General features: G+C 39.7%; 1 pseudogene; it reads left to right on the top strand.

Moving 5' to 3' along the window:
• The first annotated feature begins 7,300 nt into the window (after positions 1-7,300).
• LOC111178222 (elongation factor 1-alpha 1 pseudogene) lies at positions 7,301-9,156 on the top strand (annotated as a pseudogene).
• Positions 9,157-9,442: the final 286 nt, after the last annotated feature.

Here is a 9,442-nt window from a genome sequence, read left to right as displayed (position 1 = left end):
AAAAGTTGGGATGATAGTACTAACCTGCTTGTAGGTTAGACTCGAGACAGGGAGGAGCAGTCCTTTGATTTAAAATCTGAGAGCAAATTAAGTGTTAATATAAAGGCCTGGAGGCAATGGACCAGAACCAAAATTAATTGTCTGTTATGACTCCACTTTCTAGAAACCCTTATCATTGATGTGTGAGCTTTGTTAAATGAGCTAAAAAAAAAAAAGCCTAGGAGAATCACTTGTACACAGTGAATAGTCAATCAATGTTAGGTAAATTTTAATCTGGCTTTCCTCCTGACATAAGTTGAAGACCACTGATAAGGGTTCATGGTTATAGTTCTTAATTTTGTCTTTGTATAATGAAGCAGTGTAGAGGAAAGTTTGCTTATAAAGGGTTAACAGTTAACCTTTGAACAACATGGGTTTGAACTGCACAGGTCCACTTTCAGGAAGATACTTTTCAATAAATATGTACTAGAGTACCATACAATCTTCAGTTGGTTGAATCCTTGGATGCAGAATCTCAGATACTGAGGGCTGACTAAAAGTTATACACTGACTTTTGACTGCACAGAGGGTCAGTGACCCTAACCCCTGTATTGTTCAAGCATCAATGGTATTCCTCTTTCTTCTTCTCCCTGGGACATGTGGCCCTTCAGAAGCAACTTTGGATTAATAGATGATGATATAATTTCACTATTCTTAGTTTTACAGCTCAGCTTTCTCTTATAGTAAGGTCTTGAGTGTGTAGAATGTCTTTTCCATGACAGTCTCTAAGGCAATTCACTTATACGTCCATAATCTTCTCACTACTCATAGAACATGAGAAGGAATGAGGAGGGAGAAATGGAGGACCAGAAGCTCATACAGCTAATGACTAATCTGGAATAAGCACTTCCCACAGTTATCCCCCTGGACTCAGTGCTGAACAAGAGGCAAAAATGCCCAGCTTCCAGTTTCTCCCTGGAAGAGATTTGACTGCCTAATGTCCCTGCATTTTCAGCTGCTGGCTGAAGGTCAGGCTTCTTATTAGCCTACATCCAGGAGCTGATAGAACAGGCAATTAATAGTCTTCCAGGAGCCCAAACAGGCATGTGGGCACTTCATGTGCCTTCTCCAACCACCGCCAGTGATAAAACCTAGAAGGAGTTGGACCACATATCTAGTGCCCCAGCCTTTATATCTGTACCATAGGGACTGGCTTCTAACTAGCCTATCTCTGAGAGTTGACAGGGCCCAGCATTTGCTAGTCTCCTGGGACCACGGAGAACTAAGAGGTGGCTTTAATCAATAATCGTTAGTCTTCTGGGAATTTAAACAGCTGGGTGGGCACTTCCTATACCTCCTCAGCCTAGCTTGTTCAAGAGAGAGAACCAGCCCTCCAGCTAACCCACCTGTCTCTGAGAGCTGACACAACCTAGAATTCGCTAGGCCCCTGGGCGTGATCAAAAACAAAACAACAAGTTAAAATAGTGTGTGGTCTGAACGAGAGTGTAAGTATTTGTAATAGATACTCTCTCTAGCAGAGTGCAGAGTGAGTGGGTGATAAACTCCAGCTCCCAGCTTCTCCATGAGAAGAGAAGGAATTGGACCACACATCTAGCACCCTGACATTTCTAGCTGCTACTCAAGGGACTGGCTTCTGTCTTACCTGTCTTGGGACACTGATGGGACTTGGCATATCCTAATTTCCTGGGGCCACTAAGAACAAAGATGGTGGTTTGAACAAGCACAAAGGTTTTTGAGACACCCAGAACCTCTGGCTGTTCTGATTGGCAAGATTCATATCTTACATGAGGCCAGTGGTGGGTAAATAACATTTTTTTTAATTTTATACAATTTTAAAATGTTACTTTATAGTTATTACAAAATATTGGCTATATTCCCCCATGTTGTACAATAACATTCTTGAGCCTATCTTACACCCAATAGTTTGTACCTTCCACTCCCCCAATAATAATGTAACAGGGAAGAACCTTTGTATTCTATTACAAGTTAATCACTAAAGGGATGTTGCCTGTAAGCTTAAATTATACATTATAGCCCATCTCTGGGAACCCCGCCTTCCAGTTAATGAGCTTTAACTAAAATACCTTTGTTTAGCTCACAGGAAACATCCTGACCAGGCCCACCTGTGAATGACTGCAGGAAGGGAAGAAATTAACACATCCCCTCCAGAGGCTGACCGGAATCAGGAAATGTTTGACTTCACTCCCTCCCCTTTTAGCATAAAAGAAACCTGAATTCTAACTCAGGCAAGATGGTTTTTTGGGACATAAGTCACCATCGTCTCAGTCTGCTGGCTTTTTGAATAAAGTCATTATTCTTTGCCCCAACAGTTCATCTGTTTATTGGCCTGTTGTGCAGTGAGCAGTAGGAGCATAGACTTGGTAACAAATTTTGGTACAGCCAGCCAGGAGCCTTGCTGCTCAGGGCCAGCTGGCCCTAGTTAGGGAATTTTGGGATAAGGCCTGAGCAACTGCCAGGACTACTTGTCCTGAAGATCATCCCTTCAAAATTCCCCAAAGCAGCACCGGCTGCCCCAGCACTAGGCAGTTGGAGCAAGAAATTGACATTTGGGAGGCAACAGGCTCCACAGAGTAGGGTAAGTCACTCCAGTGTGTACAGCCAGAAACGTTATTTCCTTCTGTTTGGGGTTTTTTCTCCAGAATAAGCCAATTTGTTTTGTATTTGAGTGGGGTATCCTGTTGGAGAGAGGAGAGAGTTGTTGGACTTCTACCTGATTTGTGAACTGGTTCGTTTGTTTCTTTGGATGCTAGCATTTGTGTGTGCAGCTTGTGTTTTGTTTGTCTTGAATTTCTGTCTCTAAAAATAGGGAATGTTTCAACTATCCCTAAAGAAAGTCCTCTGAGGTGCATTTTGGATAAGTGCTCTGATCACAGCTATAAACCCATGGGTGAGAGGAAGATGATATTTTATTGTAACAATGTGTGGCCACAGTACCTGTTAGGATCTCCACAAGGGGTTTAGGCAGGTTTATCCTGGGACCCTGTGCACCATGTACTGCTATCCTTGCTGTGTTAGTTATGTCATTTATGGTCTCTTGTGTCGTTGGTATATGTAAAAACCCAAGACTAAACTTGAGGGTTTATTTAGGGTTTTCTGTTTGTCCTTTGGGTTTTTTGTTACATTTTGTTTGGTGCTGTTTCTCCATTTACAGCCAAATCAGTTTTGTGATATTTAAAATTTTTATGATGTCAAATGGAGGAAAGGAACAGAAAAAAAAACTTCTTGTCCAAGAGTGGGACATTCCCAGGAAGAAAAGGAAGGTTCCAGTTGTTTCCTAAAATCACCAAAAGCTACAAATAGAAATAGAAGTGTATTTTCCATAAATATTAGTAGAAAGGGCTTAGCCATCTAGACAGGTGACCTTGATTTGTCCCATCTGCCAGAAACCCAGTTTGAATCCAACCTCTTTTGTAACTGATGGGTTTTACAATGTTGTACCTGACTCATGGCTGAAATTTTGGAGTGGGAACTATGAGGTCCCTGTGTTTGTGTGTTTGTACATGTTATAGATGTGTGGCATCGCCAAAATTAATTTGTAAAAGAGCTCTGTTTAACTGGCCTAAAGGAAATTAAGCACTTACATAAATACTCATATATAAAAGAAACTGGCCAGAATTAATCTTGGGTTCATGTGATCTAGGAAATATTCAGTATTGAATTAATATTTTGTATTAAATTTAGCTTAAACCTGTTGGTTTGATTAATATAGTAATGTCTTTAGAGTTATCAACATTAAGTGTAATACTTTTATTGTACCTAGGTTTACTAGAAATCAAATAAGACTTATTCCTGTTACAAAGTTAGTCAGCAAGAAAAGTAACAATATGACAAAGGTTTTAAGTAAATAAAATAGAGGTAAATGAGGTAAGAGTTTTAGGTAAACTCTATAGGAATAATTATGTTTTGGGAATGTCTATCTAAAATAGTCTCTCTTCTTTTATTTATATATTTTATTTTTTTTAAACAATAAAAATGTATTGACTATCTACTAGCCTTACATCACAAGGTATTATGTCATAAGTAGGGTTTGTATATGGAGAAAAATACAATCATTAAAATAAATGCACTGTATTTCTTTATTTTGAATTTTTATTTCTCCTTTTTAAATTTATTTATTAACATCTTTATTGGAGTATAATTGCTTTACATTGTTGTGTTAGTTTCTGCTGTATAACAAAGTGAATCAGCTATATGTATACATATATCTCCATATCCCCTCCCTCTTGCGTCTCCCTCCCACCCTCCCTATCCCACCCCTCTAGGTGGTCACAAAGCACTGAGCTGGTCTCCCTGTGCTAAAAATAGTCTCTCTAGATTTTCATAACTTTAAACTAAGTTAAATGGAGAGAATGCATTGACTCTCTGGGTCATTGCAAATAGGATAAAATATTAGAACATTAATTGCTGGGCAGGTCTAAGTTTACCTACCTTTGCCTCCTTGAGGGAGGATGACTAAAGCATAAGTTGTCAATCAGGAAATGCTAGTATGACAGTTTATAATTACTTGCTTCTTGGTTTTCACTAGAGATTAAAGTTTTAAGGTTAAGAATTATAAGGGAAATATTTTAGTATGCAAAGATGTAGGATGTGTGTTTTCAGCAAACAAGGTATGAGGAATGAAATGCATTTTTGTCAAAGGGGAAAAGGTGTTTCTGTCCTAGAGCTGGTTGTTTCTGAATGGAAAAGAAAGTGGGGAACAGACTAATATGGATATAATATGGATACAGAAAATTGTGGAAGGTTTGTGGAGAAGGAAAACTGAAAGAGTTGTGTGTGTGGTCAGGATGGGCTAAGATAAGACTGAACTTAATTTAGAAAATGAATTTCAAACTAGAAAATGAATTTTAAAGGTAAAGTGGTACAAAGCCTGAATTTGGTTCTCTAAGAGGACAAAGTTTTCTTAAAATATTGAACTGCTTTTGGTAATTGTGAATTTCTTTAAGTGATCTGTATTTGCCATTGATCTTTTATTATCACTGGTTAAAACTTTTTGATATTTTTGACAAACTTCCCAAAGATCAAATTCTAAATGAAGTTCATTCGACCTCTAGCTAAATTTGAGGTTTTCCAAAGGGTCCCTGGAACACCTCAGATTGCTTTCTTTCTATTGCTGAGAGGAATATTAAACTAATTAGGCTTATTTGGTATATTAAATTATGTGGGAAGCATTATCAAATAAATGGTGATAACATTTCTTAGATTGTATCATATGGGTAAACATTAATATACACATTCTAGAAACTATATGGAACTCCTGGGCTTCCCTGGTGGCACAGTGGTTAAGAATCCACCTGCCAAGGCAGGGGACATGAGTTCGAGCCCTGGTCCGGGAAGATCCCACATGCCACGGAGCAACTAAGCCCATGGGCCACAACTACTGAGCCTGTGCTCTATAGCCTGAGAACCACAGCTACTGAGCCCGCACGCCTAGAGCCTGTGCTCTGCAACAAGAGAAGCCATGGCAATCAGAAGCCCATACACTACAACGAAGGGTAGCCCCCGCTTGCCACAACTAAAGAAAGCCTGCATGCAGCAAAGACCCAACACAGCCAAAAATAAAATAAATTAATTAAAATTTATTTTAAAAGACTATATGGAACTCCTAAAATGCTGATGTATCCTGGTAAATGATCAGTCATAATTTTAGTAATTATCTTAAAATGTTTTATGTCACAGCAGTAACCAAGTTTCTTTTCAATTGCATTGCAATCCTGGTTGGTTGATGCCAAAGCAAAAAGGCTTCCTTTTAATGGTTAGAGATGATCAATTGGTATTCATGGTTTTACAGTGGCTTTTGAATAACTCTATAACTAGTTGTGAAGAAGTGGGGAAGAACGATGAAATCCTTTGTGTGCCAGCATGTGTGCTATTACATCAGGGAAAATAAGAAAATGTAATGAGACTGAGGGTATGTTTCTTCAAATCTTAACTCGTCCGGCTGAGCTCGGGACTTTCCCTCCTTCTAGGGCTCAATTAGAAAATCCTGTGTTAGTTTCTGGGTCACAGGGAATTGGTCTGGTATCATAATTTGAGACCCGACAGGGCACCCAATTTGGGCCAGGAGCCACTCCCAGGGCAAGGTAATTTCCATTGCCGTTATCTCACATAGGGGGCTAAATGCAAATAATCAGCCAGATGGGTTTCTCAGGCATTTTAATTGGAAAGATTGCAACCCTCCTTTATAGGGAGGATCCTCTACACCTGAAGCCCACTTGGCAGTACCCAGCTGAACAAAATTAGGATCCCAATGAGGGAAGAATGCCCTTATTAGAGCACTACTTATTAGTGCATCTTGGCAGGGCTTTGAAAAGGGGAACCAAAGCAAAAGAGTTTGAACAAAATTCAAGAGACTCAAAATAAAAATCCTTTCCAAAAAGTCAGAGAGGTCTTATCAGGCCTACAGACAGCATCTTAATGCAGATTCTGAAGCCCCCTAAAATATTAGAATGGTAAATTTGACCTTTATTTTGGGCAAAGTGCCTCAGATATCAGGTGAAAGTTGCAAAAATTAGACGGTGCACTTGGAATAAATCCTTATCAATTGGTAGATGTTGCTTTTAAAGTGTTCAACAGGGAGCAGCAACAGAAGAAAGAAGATGCAAAATGAAACACCACATTTTGGCAGTGGTATTGGATTCCTGGACGCTGAGTAACCGAAGAGAGGTAAGCCACTATTGGGGAAGGAACAATGTGCTTCTGTAAGGAGGAAGAACATTGGAGAACAGATTGCCCTAGGCTGAAACATAAGAAGAAAATAAAAGACAAGAACCTCTCATATGGTAGAAAGAGGAAGATTCTGAAGAATGAAGAGGCCCAGGGGCTCCCTTGGACTTGAGGCAACTAATTCCCCACAGGAGCCCCCAGTAAAATTGACAGTGGAGAATGAGCTGATTAACTTTTTGATAGACTTCACCCTAAAGTTTTTCACCAGAACAGCTTGACAGAGTCCCACCAGAACACACTTTAAGCCTACTGATGGTGTTCATGAAAACTCCAGGAAAGGAAACAGAGCTCTCCCCCACCCTCAAGGTCTACAAAAGGGTAAGACCAGAAGTGTGTATTAACAGCAGCCCAGGGAAGGCCAAAAACACATGGCCAATAGTAATCCCATTAAAAAGGGATGCTGGGACACCTAATCTAAAACAACATCATCTGAGGCAAGAGGAACACTTCTCCCACAGATTGACTTGTCACTACCAGCCAGTGTATTCCTAGCCAGTGTATTCCTTGTGTCTGCCCCTCCAGGACGTCTACAAAATTGGTGGTATTGGTACTGTCCCTGTGGGTTGAGTGGAGACTGGTATTCTCAAACCTGGCATGGTGATCACCTTTGCTCCAGTCAATATTACAACTGAACTAAAGTCTGTTGAAATGTACCATGAACCTTTGAGTAAAGCCCTTCCTGGGGACAATGTGGGCTTCAATGTCAAGGACATATCTGTCAAAGATATTCGTTGTGGCAATGTGGCTGGTGACAGTAAAAATGACCACTGATGGAAGCAGCTGGCTGCACAGCTCAAGAGATTACTTGAACGATCCAGGCCAAATCAGTGCTGGATATGCACCTGTGCTGGGTTGTCACACAGCTCACATTGCTTGCAAGTTTGCTGAGCTGAAGAAGATTGATTGTTATGGGGAAAAGCTGGAAGATGGCCCCAAATTCTCGAAAACTGGTGATGCTGCCATTGTTGATATGGTTCCTGGCAAGCCCATGTGTGTTGAGACTGACTGTCCTCTGGGCCATTTTTGCAGTTCGTGACATGAGCCAGACAGTTGCTGTGGGTGTGAAAGCAGTGGACAAGAAGGCAGCTGAAGCTGGCAAGGTCACCAAGTCTTCCCAGAAATCTCAGAAGTCTAAATGAATATTATCCCCAATACTTGCCATCCCAGTCTTAATCAGTGGTGGAAGAATGGTCTCAGAACTGTTTGTTTTAATTGGTCATTTAAGTTTAATAGTAAAAGACTGGTTAATGATAACAATGCATCATAAAATCTTCAGAAGGAAAGGAGAATGTTTTGGGGACCATTTGTTTTGTGTGTGGCAAAGTTATTAGTTTTTAAAATCAGTACCTAATTGGTTAAAGCCCTCCTTAAGGAAATTATCCCCTGATTTGGATTAAGCCATTGGAACTACATTCATCCTGGAGCCCACAGTCAACAGAAAAAACCAAGAAAATGAATAGTAACTTAACTTGGGATAAGGCCTTGCCAGTTGCTCTGATATTGATCAGTGTCTCCTTCTAAGAAGCAAGCTTAAATTAAGCCCTTTTGAAATATTGCATGGTAGGCCATTCCAGGTGTCTGCCCAGGTGAGAGAATCTATAAGTGCTCTAAAAGAACTAGCAGTTGCCAAATACATTAAAACTTTGGGCACTATACTAACCTCTGTTCATGAGTTTGCCTCCAACAAGTCTGCACATCCAACTGAAGTAGATGGTAATTTCAATGCAGCTGGAGAAGGGTTAATCAATTTGTTTAACTTTGTCCAAATAGTTACAGCAGGAATTTAGTGTTCGTATTAGGAATTGGAACCAACACCCCAAGTTCAATTACAAATTAGACAGAGCGCTAAGGGGTTTCATCAGGTTCAAATAGTTGTAGCTAAAAAAAGACTGACTAAAGATTATAAGGAATATTTGTCACCTCCATTCAGCAGGAAGTAGCCAGAGTGGTCTTTGTCCCTTTTCCCACAAGACTGTGGAATGGACATTGACAGTGCAGAATTGTAACAGGGAAAAATCTTTGTATTCTATTACAAGTTAATCACTAAAGGGATGTTGCATGTAAGCTTAAATATACATAATGGCCCATCTCTGGAACCCTGCCTCCCAGGTAATGAGCATTAAGCTAAGCTACTTTTGTTTAGCTCACAGGAAATATCCTGACCAGGCCCACCTGTGAATGACTGCAGGAACACATTCCCTCTGGAGGCTGATCAGAATCAGGAAATATTTTACTTGATTCCATCCCCTTTCAGAAGAAGCCTGAATTCTAACTCAGGCAAGATGTATTTTTGGGACGTGAGTCCACTATCTTCTTGGTCTGCTGGCTTTCTAAATAAAGTCATTATTCCTTGCTCCAGCAACACATCTCTTGATTTACTGGCCTGTTGTGAAGCAAGCAGTATGAGCTTGCACTCAGTAACAATAACTTTTAATTCTACTATAAAAGATAAAAGTATTAAAAACAATTATAAATTATGTTAATGATACATATCAATAGTGTGCAATGAGTGAGAAGAGCTAAAGCTGAGACTTTTTGTATGCAAGTGAAGTTGTTATCAACTTACTTTAAGTTATTATCATCTTAAAGTAGACTATTATAGCTCTAAGATATTTTAGGTAAGCTCCTATGTGACCACAAAGAGAATACCTATAGAAGTTACACAAAATAAAAAAAAGAAAATCAAAATCTATCAATA

The sequence above is a fragment of the Delphinapterus leucas genome, chromosome X (genome assembly GCF_059928025.1).
Source record: "Delphinapterus leucas isolate spDelLeu-1000000601 "Yukka" chromosome X, BTC_Dleu_Yukka2, whole genome shotgun sequence".
Taxonomy (NCBI): Eukaryota; Metazoa; Chordata; class Mammalia; order Artiodactyla; family Monodontidae; genus Delphinapterus; species Delphinapterus leucas.
The sequence above is the reverse complement of the archived record's forward strand: the minus strand, read 5'-3'. Positions and strand labels throughout refer to the sequence as shown.